Source organism: Triturus cristatus, chromosome 7 (assembly GCF_964204655.1).
Source record: "Triturus cristatus chromosome 7, aTriCri1.1, whole genome shotgun sequence".
In the NCBI taxonomy this organism is placed as follows: Eukaryota; Metazoa; Chordata; class Amphibia; order Caudata; family Salamandridae; genus Triturus; species Triturus cristatus.
Genome location: NC_140590.1, coordinates 1,080,592,841 through 1,080,605,199, shown reverse-complemented (window position 1 = coordinate 1,080,605,199; position 12,359 = coordinate 1,080,592,841). Strand labels below are relative to the sequence as shown.

The following is a 12,359-nucleotide window of genomic DNA, read 5'->3' as shown; positions in this document are numbered from 1 at the left end:
GCCAAGCCATGTCTTTCCTGGACCGGAAACGATCATCCTGGGACCGGTTTCGGGTTCATAACCCTCATCAGCCAGGCTATCTTGAATCCAGTGGCAAAGTGAGCAAGGGACCCACGTCTGGGCATACCCTGCCAACTTAGGGCGAACAAAGCGATACCAAAGGGGATAATGGACGGAGCGCTTGAGCAAATCAAACACTCACCCCCAGTCAACTGATCTGGGTTTAATCCATCATCATTCTTTAGCTCACTCCACCAACCCAGTTCAGACATGGTCATATGCAAATCAGTCTGACCCTGTGCCTCATGGGAACAGTCCAGCCCGAACTGCCAAACCATGTCTTCCCTGGACCAGAAACAAGCATCCTGGGACCGGTTTCTGGCTAATCAGCCGTCATCAGCCAGGCTAGCTTGAATCCAGTGGCAAAGTGATCAAACAATAAGGCCCCGGGCCCAGATGGTACACCAATGGACTTTTTCACTGTGCTCCCGGACCTTTGGGCCCCAGTTCTGACTAATGTTTTTTTCCGTGGTGGCTAAGGTTGGCCCACCGGAGTCATGGTCAAACTCTATCATAATCCCCATATTTACCAAGCATTGGCATAGCCAATAGGTCTCGCTTTTGGGACCTTATAAGTATTTAGTTATGCAGCACAATATCCTTGGTGTAACAACATCAACTGTTGCAGGGCTAAACACTTATAAGGTCCCAAAGGCGAGACCTATTGGCAATGTCAATGCTTGTGTTTTTAGCCAGCTCAGGCTGTCCACCGATTTTGGCCCCTACCTGATAAAGAGCAATGGTTAAACGATAATACCTATTAGATTAGGCACAGTAGAGACTGGCATTGTGTGCGAATTTTGAGAATGCATCACTTTTTTTTTTAGCTGTTGCAGGACAGGTACGATCACAGCCTATTACCACCAGACTCTAAATACCAGTCCCACGCAGCAGACACAGTATAGTAAACAAAAGCACCCATTAGCACTGTATGTCTGAATGGAGGCGACAGACACACTATACCACACTTAGCAGGTATATGGCTTGGACATGACACTAGTCTTTCTGTTCTTCTGATGCAGCTGAAGACTGCTTTCAACAAGGCAGAGCCCCAAGGTAGGCCAAGATTTTAGGCCACATGTGGGGAGCCTCTGCAGGGCAGTGCAATCCCAGCATAGTGCTGACTCAGGATCCCTACTCCTCATGCAACAGAGACTGGAGTGCATCAAACTAAAATGCACCCTCCATACGTACAGGCCCAAAAGTTGACACCATTCCACTTCACCATATGCAGCTGGCTTGTTCATGCTGCTAGTCTTTCTGCTTCACTGGTGCTGGCCAGGCCGAGAGAAATAGTTTGTTGCATGGTTGCGCCCAGAGATAGGCTGGCCAAGGAAGAGGTTTGTCAATGATTCCACTGTAGTTGCCAAGGTCAGGATGGAGCTGAAATGTATAATAGATTGAAGGTTGTTGCAAGCACGGGGTCCACAATTACGTTTGCCTGGAAACCCCAAAATCCTGCTCACCCTGGCTAATACTGCACTCACTCAAACACTCACCCACTCAGATATTCACAAAGGCACACAGGGGCAGCAGAGATAACACAGAAAATTAGGGGCAGCATGATGGGAGTCTGATAGACCCCCAGAGGTGGAGGAAGGCAGCTTTGTGAAGAGTAGGTAACAGCAGGAATGGATAGGAAAAACGAGGGCAGCACAAAATAAGTCACAGATGTGGAGAAGGGTGGCCCTGAGAAGGAGCAGGGCACAGCGAGAGAGGAAGGGACAACAGAAGCCACTGTCTGCCATAATGACTGATTGTCACTCTCCAGCAACTCTTACATCTGATTCTTGATTTGCTCCTGCAGCACCAGTGGAAAAGTGATAAGGGCAAGTCTCACCCCCTTTAGCTCACAGAAAACCCTTCCACCAGCCCCTACTAGATGGTGTGGGAGCACAAACATAAAACAATGAATAAGAAAATGGCAACAGGCACAGCATTGACATAAAGAAAGGACGAGCTGCTGCCCTTATGATGTGTTGCGGCTTTGTTGAAGCGGGATGTGTCATTATTAGTATTATTTGAATGTTAAAGTCTTCTTCGGCGAGGGGAAACCTCTCAAAAGCCAAATAGGGGTGCAACAAGTACCTTTTGGTGGCAGCAAACAACTTCTTGCCAATACATTGTTGTAGGAAAGAGAATCAATATGTGGACTGAGACAAAGCCCCTTTGCAGAGCTTCCTAACGCTCTTTTTCGATTCATCCCATATGGCTAATGACAGGTCAAGCCAAACCTAAAAAGACTGGAATACTCACACAGCGCACATACATGCATGATGGAACTCCATTTTATGAAACACAGTTATCATACAGTTATGATAACAGCCACGAAAGCTGCAAGCAGGGCACACTATCACAGTACTTTGAAGTTGCCAAAATGAAGTGAGTATGCAAGGGTCCTAAACTCATAAATAAATACATTCAAGAACAACAGCCAGAGACTACATTCCAAAATTACAACTACAAGAAATCTTGGAAGGATCAAGAAGCAACTAAAGCCAGAATGTTTATCATTGCATACATGAACAAGCGGCCGTACTGCCGCGAAAGTGATCGCGATCGCGATCAAACATCAAAGATGCCGCGAGAGTGAAAGTAATCGCGGAAAAGCGTGGCACGCGCCCGGGCACATGCACTGTAGCTTTAGGATGGCCTGGTAGCACTTTTTGGAGCCCTCTCAAAAAGTCTTGCCAGACCAACGCATGCGCCGGGTCAAGCGAGACCTAAAAAGGGGGAGAAATCAGAGCCAAAAAACTATAGGTCTATCTCACTCCTGGATAGTATGACTAAAGTCTTGGATTGGGTCCTACTGAATAGATTGGAGGAATGAGCTACTAGCAACAATGTCCTGATCCCTACTCAGTATGGTTTTAAGAAGGTGAAAGGTACTCAGAACCAATGTTTAAACCTGAATGTGCTCATCGCCAAATAATCACAAGCTTTACCTGGTCTTCATGGACCTCTCAGCAGCTTTCGACTGCGTGGCCCATCATCTTCTGTGGAGAATTATGAAGGACATGGGGGTCGACGAGGCCATTATCCTTACTATCAGACAGTTATACTCCAGGGCAGCGTCCTGCGTCCACTAGGGAAAGCAGGGAGAGTGCACCAGCTGGTTCCCTATTAACAGAGGGGTACGCCAGGGGTGCGTTCTAGTTCTGTTTCTCTTCTCTTTGCACACCAACGGAGTTGAGGCCCCTTTGTTAGATTCAACCCCTGATATCCAAAAGCTGAATAAAGTCTGCATTACCATCTTGCTCTACGCGGATGATGCAGTTCTAATAGCATGCAGAGACCTGGTGCTTCAGAAGCTCTTAGAAACCTACGTTAACTTCATGCATAAATTAGACCTGCAAACTAAAGATACAAAATCTTTTTTTTAGTGACTGGGTCGAAGGCAAAGAAAGCCCCATCATTCTATATAGTGGTTTGAGAGTGGCTCAGACAGACACGTTCTCTTACTTACAGGTTACATTCGATAGTGCGCTATCATGGTCCCAAATGGTGAGAAATAGGGGCTTAATGTTAGAAAAAAGCATTGCAGCTCTACTTTCCTTTACAAAAAAGTTAGGTTCAAAACCCTTAGATGTTGTAAAAAAGGTATATTCAGCTAAGTCCACTGCAGTGGCAACTTATGGGACGGCAGTCTGGGGACATACAAAGCATGCAACACTGCAAACAGTGGAAAATATTTTCTGGAAGAATCTGGTGGGCCTCCCTAAAAGTAGTTCTAACTACAATTGCCATATTGAGTTGAATGTTCTTTACATATCAGACCGGATATCCAAGGCCCCAATCCTTCTACGACTCTCCATATGAAGAAGGGATTCGGGTGACTTAACCCAGCAGTTCCTGGTGAACTGCCATGCTTTGGAACACGCAAAAAGATCTCATTGCTATTGTATGTTCAAAACATGTTGATCTCTCTAGGTCTAGAAACTATCTTTAAACACCAAGGTCTTGACAGAATATCCCCAAAAAAGCGATTAAGGAACGCTTTTTAAACTTATTGGCAGAAAAAAAGAATCGACTCAACAGTTCCAAATATATGGTGTGATTGTATTGTGAGGGATCATCATTAATTGAGGGCCAATTTTCATATTTGACGGCCTTAACAAACCCGGGCCATAGATTTGTACTGTTGAAGTTTAGATTAAATCTAATTCTTTGTCTGTTGGGGTACCCATCTGGCTTTTTTTCATTACAAGTTTTACCACCCTGTGATGGGGAGTCTACCCAATCCGACTTACACATGTTATTCTTTTGTAAAATGTTATGTGGACCAACGCAACAGATTTATTCTGCCAATCATGTGTAAATGCAATTTAAGACAATGTCGCCTTGGTCTGTCGTTTCTAAAAACGCTGCCAGATCATTTTGTTTGTTATTGTGTTGCATCCTTTTTATGTCTCTCTTTAAAGACCAGAAGATTGTACAATTCCTCGGAATGAATCTTACCATCTCTTTTAGTGTTTTTATATTGTTTTTAACAATGTTTCTAATATTTTTATGTAATTAATGATGAATTATGATTTTTATTTATGAACTTTTATGACCTGTAAATACAGCTCGAATAAAGTAATTCTGAGTCTGACTGGTCCCCCTTCCTGGGTTACGCCTTTCCCGTGTTCATGATGATTCCCAGGGTTTTGGCACAATTGAGATGCCAGAGGGCAAAGATGATTTTAGTGACTCCGTTTTGGAGAGTGCAAGCATGGTTTCCAGGTGTTCTGGAAATACCCTATGCCTGCCTGTTTCTGATTCCTTTCTGCTGGAACCTCCTTCTGGATCCAGTGGGCCTTCTACATGCACTGATCCTGTCAGAACACCTCTCTCTGCTGGCTGGGAGAGTTTCCAGGAAAGATGGAGTCTCCAGGGCCTTTCGCAAGAGGCTAATGCATTCATCTGACAAGACTGGTCCTTGGGAACACACAAGCATCATAAAACCTGATTGTGTTCACAGTGTATTTATTTTCTTTTCAGCTATCACATTGTAATTTATTTGCAGTCACATTTCTTATAATTGTGTGGGCAGCAACATACCCACGCACAGTCTCATTATGGATTGAGTTTTAGGTCTGCCACCCTTTTTGCAGTCTCCCGGTACTCCTCCAATTTTATGGCAACAATGGAAGGATGTATTTGAAAGTTATCTTGAAGCCAACAACGTTGATACTTTCACTGCAAAGAAAAAGAAAGCACTTCTCATGTATAATCTTGGGGCTGAAGGTAGAAACATTTTGAAGACTTTACCTCTTGAACTAGTTAGCACCCATGTAAGTGGTGGTGATAACGATGATTCCTTAATCATTGATGACTACGCATCTGCAATAAAAACTTTGGACAAAAGATTTAACCCCAAGAAAAATGTTGTGCTTGAGCGTCATATGTTTTTGCAATGTGCTCAAGTTCCTGGTGAATCCATTGATGATGTTGTCGCTGCGCTCAGAACTCTTGCCATCACTTGTAGTTACAGAGAATTTAGAGATGAAATCATATGTGATCAGCACATTGAACGCACGTGCAACTACAAAATTCAAGAGAAACTCTTATCATCAGATGAGCCCGATCTTGAAACAGTTCTCACTCTTGCCAGAAGAATCGAACATTCTCAATTTTGCATGCAGGAGACTAGCAGTTTTGTGCAACCTGCTGAGGTCAACTTGTTATCTACAAAACACAATGTCAAGCCTTCTAAAGTCTCCAACGAAAATTTGACGTGGAATTCTTCATCCTTAATTACGCCCAAGATTAAGGGGCATATGTATCAAACTCCCCTTTAGCGAATCTCAATTTGCGAGATTTTGCGATTCGCAAAATCAGATTCGCTAAACGGGATGTATAAAATAAATCGCTAATCATTTGCGAGTCCTTAAAAATCGCAAATAATTCGCAGAATCCCGTATTGCAATTTCTTAATAGCGAAATTCGCTAAATAGGAAATCGCAAAAACAGGAATCTGCAAGCCTGGTGCAGGCTGATGACATCACAAACAGGAAACTGTAGTGATTGCCTGCACCTGCTCACCTGAGCCACACCCAGAGGCTGCTTGTGGAGTGTGAGGAGGCTTTCCTGGAGACAGCAACCAGCAATGGATCCCAAACAAAACCAGCAGGGCAAAGATGCAGAAAAAAGAAAGAGAAAACACAAGTTTTCAGAAAAGGAGCAGGAGGTCCTCATTGAGGAGATGGTCTGCAGCCATGAGCTCCTGTTTGGGAAGAAGGCACTCAAAGTCCCAGAGGCCAGGAAGAGGAAAATCTGGCTGGAAATACAGAGCAAGGTGAATGCTGTTGGAGTCACCACACGCACCATCGAGGAGCTGCGCAAGCGGTGGTATGATATGCGCCAGAGGTCCAAGGAGAGGGTGGCAGCCAGACTCAAGGATTCCACTCAGACTGGAGGAGGACCATCCACTGCAGAGCAGCCAACCCCCCATGAGGAGCTCGTGGAGTCAACCCTCCTGCCTGAGAGCGTTGGTGGTGTGGCTGCAATCGACAGCTCCGACCCCTCATCCAGCAGACAAGGTAAGATGCATGCCAAATCACCCTGCACTCCTCCCCATCCCTTGCACACTCCCCCAAATGCGCATAGTTAACTCCCAACATGCCAATCCAGCCCAGGTCTTACAGCACACCCAGCAATGCATCATGGTACTCGTAGTACTGTGTCTGACTGTGTGTCCATGACACCATCACAAGTAAATGCAACATATGTGTTTTGGGGATCATTGAATAGAAATGTGTCAGAGGTTAGCCGTCAAAGATTTGTAACTTTATTGAGTGCCACATGCAGACAGTAACACAAACTCATATAGTCCCCCTTACATCCACAGCACCCGCCATGCCACAAGAAGACAGCGCTGAGGGAGAGGAGCCTGCAGACCCTGCGGACTCCAGCGATGAGACAGAGCAGCAGCCAATTCAGCGCAGGAAGCGCGCACATGTGCCCCCACTGCCTCCATTTGAGGATGAAGTCCCAGCAACAGGCGATGACACCGACAGGAGAGAGGGGAGTCAGGGTGTGACAGACATGCCCCGTCATGACGCACCAACACCAAGGCAAAGGGAACAGGCCATTTCCAGGTCAAGGCCCAGGAGCAGCACTGCAACAGAAGGAGAAGGCACCGTGTTCTCCGGCTTGGAACAGTGCATGTTGCAGGAACAGCGCCTGCAAAGCAAGGCAATGCGGTCAATGAATCGCCAGCTAGGCCGCCTACATCAGGACAATCGCAACATGGTAGCGGCAATACGAGAGCTCTGTGCCACTTTGAGGGACACCCAAGCTGCCAATGACAGGGCTGGACGACGTGCCAATGCACGGCTACACAATTATACTAAGGCAGTCAACCGCCTCTGCACCACCACCAGCGCACTCACACGCAGAAGCGTAACCATGCAGGTGGACATGGCACATTGCTGCCAGGACATAGCACGAGGGCTGGCGCAGGTGACCACTGCTGTGGAACAGCTGCAGACAGCCAATGCAGGTGGCAGCGCACTAATGGCCTCTGCTGAGAGTGAGGACACATCGAGTCGCAGCAGCATCACTCCAACCTTGCCAGGTGAAAGACGCCGCAGTGGCAGACAGGTAGCAGGCCAAGGGCGCACCATGGGGGTCAACCACCCTGGACGGCACCGACGGAGGTGATCATCTGCGGGGACACTGACTGCAACACGGGTGCATTAACCCGCAAAAGGCTGTTTGCCCTATTTCTTGTGCCTTCTCTGCACTGTGTGTACAACATGTGCTGGGGACAATTACAATTTCTTTCATGTTAAGTGTGATTAAACACTTGACACATCATCAGGCTTTGTAGTCTCATTTCCTCAATACTCACCTAAAAGTAGTTTTGTGTGATCTCAGTCCGTCTCTGGCGTCCAGCAGCTGCCCCAACTCCTGGTGCTGGTCTGGCAGGGGGAGCAGGGCGCTCGTCATCCGATGTGTCTGTATCGGTCACATCAATTGTGGTGCCATTCCTCATTGCCATGTTATGTAGCATTGCACAGCTTGCCACGATTTTACAGCAGGTCTCAGGGCTGTATTGCAGTGCACCTCCACTTTTATGCAGGCACCTGAAGCGGCTCTTCAGGATTCCGAAGGTTCGCTCAATGACACAGCGTGTAGATCTGTGTGCCCTGTTGTAGCTCCTCTCACTTGCATTTGCAGGATCCAGGTATGGGGTCAGGATGAAGTCGCGCACTGCATAGGCACTGTCACCTGCATGGATAAAAACACAATAGGTGAGTCAATGTCCCCCCCCCTCAACTGATGTAGTGGATGTATTGATGTGTGCCATGTATTTACCGAGCAGGTACCCCTCCCCAAACTCTCCAGCACTCAGACGTCTGTGTATTCCACTGTGTCGGAAGATGAAGGAGTCATGTGTACTGCCGGGGTATTTGGCTACGATGTCGGTGATGTGATACTTAGCGTTGCACACAATCTGTATGTTGAGGGAATGGTAGCATTTCCGATTCCTGTAGACATATTCAGTTTCTGCTGGGGGTGTGATGGCCACATGGGTCCCGTCAATGCAGCCGATGACGTGGGGGAAACGTGCAATCTGGTAGAAGTCCAGTATCGTTTGTTGTAATGCCTGTTGGGTGGTGGGGAAGTAAATGTGATGTGGGAGCCTCAGTAGCATTGCATCTAGGAAGGCATGGAAGAAGCGCGAAAGTGCACTCTGTGACCCCCACCAACCTCCGCTATGACCCGTTGAAAACTCCCTGACGCCAGGAGGTGCAGGGAGCACAGGACCTGCACATGTGTGGGAATTGTTTGTGTCCTGCGAGTAGGGTGCTCCAAGTGGGGTTTCAGCTCCTCAATCAGGTCCATTATGGTCTGTGGGTGCAGTCTGTACTTGTCATAGATCTCCTCTTCAGTGTTCTGTAACAGGGTGATGCGCAGCCTGAAGATACGTTCCTGTCTCATTCTCCTGTGTGCAAGGGCCCGAATACGCAGCCTCCTGGCTATCACGTACATTGCAGCCATTGTGGGTGTGTTTGTTGCATTGTGGGCTGGTTTTTGTACCTTGCACCAGTTTACCACCTGCAAGCAATTGGTGTTAATAGCGATTTCTTAATTAGCGAATTTCGTGAAATCGCAATTTGCGATTTTTTCATACATGTGTTTGCCATTTCTTAGCTAGCGATTTCTTGTTAGCGATATTCGCAACGCTAAGGAATCGCAAATTAGGTATTCGCTAGGAAATTCGCAGTTTTCTTGTTTCGCAGCCTAAGAAATCGCTAATTTAGCGATTTCTTATTTTTCAGTTTGGAAGTGTGTCATACATATGAAATAGCGAAAAATCAGTCGCAAACGCTGTTTTTTGCGAATCGCAGCGTTTACGACTAATTTTTGCTTTCATACATATGCCCCTAAGTCTGAAAAGATGCAACTCTTTTGTTTTCGTTGTCGGAGCAAATCTCATTTAGGAAATGCCAAGTTTTGTTTTGCCTTGAACCAAACTTGTTTCAAATGTAAAAAGAAGGACATTTTGCAAGTGTCTGTAAAGCCACTGGGTCTAACAAAGGAATCACACAAACTGTCAGGTCTATTGAAGAAGACTTTGTTGACTCATGTGACGAGAATGATAATCATTTATTAATGTTGTCTTCATACTTGCAATCCAAGGGACTGGTTGAGATTGCATCCATGGTTGCTTCACGCAAGAGGAAATCTCCTGCATGTCTTATCTGTGTGAATGGAAAAAATGTGAATTTCTTGGCTGATTCGGGTTCTCCGTTTACTCTAATCAATGCCAAGGATTTTGGTGAGTTAGATGGTATTCAATTACACCAGTCTAACATTAGAATATTTGCGTATGGGGGCAAAACAGTAGAAGTTCTTGGCAAATTTGAGGCCAATTTGGAATTTTGGGAGAATCTTGCCATTGGAACCGTGTACATTGTAGAGGATGGTGCAAATATGTTGGGGTGGGAGGAGCCGAGAGAGCTTGGCATTATTCTTGATCCCAACCATCCTTACATGGTTTTGTCTAGACGTGAGGCATGTAAATTTTACAGCCCATCCTCATCTTCCAACCCGTATGGTGCGGTGATGGTGGGACATTTATCTGGTGAAGAGTGGATCCAGAAGTATCCTGAAGTTTTCAGTGATAGACTAGGCAAACTGAAGGGTTTTCAGCACTGAATTATCCTTAAGAATGTTGCGAAGGCTGTTACACATAAGGTGTGCAAGGTATCCCTGAGGTTGCATGTTGAACTAAAGCGTGAACTGGAACGTTAGTGGGTTATGGATGTAATTGAGCCCATTGAGGCATGGCCGGACTGGCCGTAGCGGGCACCGGGCAATCCCCCGGTGCGTCGCACGGGTGGGGGCTGGTTTTGGGCCCCTGGGGGCCGTTTTTGTTACAGGGCCGACAATGCTGCAAAATCGGCCCTGTAACAAAATCGACCGAAAACTGGCCCTGACAAAGAGCTCGGCCGCACCCCCAACCCCGTGGGGAGCCGGCCGAGCACTTTGTCAGGGCCGGTTTTGGTTCCCAGTCCGGCCCTGCATTGAGGGGTCTGAATGGTTAGCCCATATAGTTTTAGCACGCACGGCTGACAAGTCTCTTAGGATGTGTGTGGACTTGCGTGATCTTAATGCCAGCATTTGGGTTGATCGCCAGCCTTTGCCTACCATAAATGAAATGCTGGCAACATTAGATGGAGCCAAGTATTTTTCATCATTCGACATTTCCTCGGCTTATCACAAGGTTGAGCTAAGCAAGGACTCCAGACACCTTACCTCCTTCGTGACACCGGAGGGAGCCTTCTGTTACAAACGCATGCCTTTCGGTTTGGCTTCGGCTTCCGCAGTGTTTCAGCGCCTCATAGGCAACTTATTTAAAAACACTGTGGGAGTCGTGTTTTTCCAAGACAATATCCTTGTGTGCACAAACTGAATTGGAGCATGTCTGCAGAGTCACAGACGATACTGTGAAGTTGAATGGCCTGACTTTAAGAAGGGACAAATGCAAGTTTTTTTGGAGGGTGTGGTTTATATGGGTCACCACATTTCCTGTAATGGAGTGCAACCCAAAGTGAAAACTTAAGATGCCATTCAAAATGCACCGAGATACCAAAAACAGGGTTTGGCTCCTATACAGCAAGGCCAAGCCTACTGTACTTAAATAACAAAGAAGAGCGCCAGTGCTGCAACTACCTTCAGATTCTGTTTATAGTGCATTGAACAAAACAAATGTCACCACAACCACTTTATCCGTTGGATTTAATCCACAACTTTTTTGAAACATTGACATTGAACTTTCAACAAAACCACAAGATATTGCCTATAGCTTTGAACTTTTAGACTTTCTTTTAACAAATAAGACAACCCACCCTTTTCCCCTTTCCATTCTTAAAAAACTCTGTTTTACTTACAACTCTCATACTCTTGTGCACACTCTCAACACACCAATCACTCTGTCATTTATCCAAACTCACTCAACACATCACCACATTGCTAACAAAACACTTCACTTCCAATCATACACCCACCCAAACCTGCTTCTACAGATTATTTCTCTGAGAAGACAATTTGTACAAAAAACTTAGTACAAGAAGGTTGGTACATAAACCAGCAAAGGCCATCAACAAACATAGATAATACTCAATTGCCAGTATCAACAAATTCAACGGCATCAAACACGTTTTAACTTCGCTTTATCACCCCTGCAGCAATGGTCTTGTTGAACGCATGAATCGTGTTATCAAAGATCAATTGCAATTAGCTTTGGTAAACGGTTGCACTGGAGAATGACCATTGCTGACATGCTGTGTGCAGTCAGAACTACCCCTCATATTAGTACTGGGATGTCTCCTTTCACTCTTCTCAGGGGGAGAGTTGCCGGTTCTAAGTTAAACAAAGATTGGATGTCTAGGAAAGAGGTTGATCAGCATAAACTTGGCAAAGTAGCGGATGTGAGAGCAGCTGTACAATCAAAATATGACACTTCTTTGACGAAAGTTTCTCCTGTTTGTGTTGGTGATTGGGTAAGAATCAAGCAGCTTGGTTTTGTTCGTAAGGGGACTTCTCGGTTCTAGAAGCATTCCTTCCAGAGTAAGAGCTGCCCCTGTCAAGTTCCATGATTATGTTATACATCTGTTGTGTTTGCCCTGTTGGTTAATGTTAGAATTGGCATTTTTTGGTGTGTTTTCCCTGAGTTTTTGCTTTCTGATCTCCCGGCTTTGACTCTGTTTTTGCTGGGGTAGTATGTCTGGGCACTTTTCTCACTGCTGATCAGTGGTAAAGTGCAAGTGCTCCTGTGGTAAATTGTGTATTGGATTGGTGTT

The 12,359-nt window shown here is 45.9% G+C and overlaps 1 long non-coding RNA gene across 1 annotated transcript in view; it reads right to left on the bottom strand.

Moving 5' to 3' along the window:
- Nucleotides 1-6,694: 6,694 nt before the first annotated feature.
- The window catches only part of LOC146811129 (uncharacterized), a 31,671-nt gene continuing 26,006 nt past the window's right edge, over nucleotides 6,695-12,359 (bottom strand). The window contains exons 2-3 of the long non-coding RNA XR_014966687.1: nucleotides 7,898-8,277; nucleotides 6,695-7,227 (exon numbers count right to left, since the gene is read on the bottom strand). This is a non-coding gene — a long non-coding RNA (uncharacterized LOC146811129). The remainder of the gene's footprint in view (nucleotides 7,228-7,897; nucleotides 8,278-12,359) is intronic.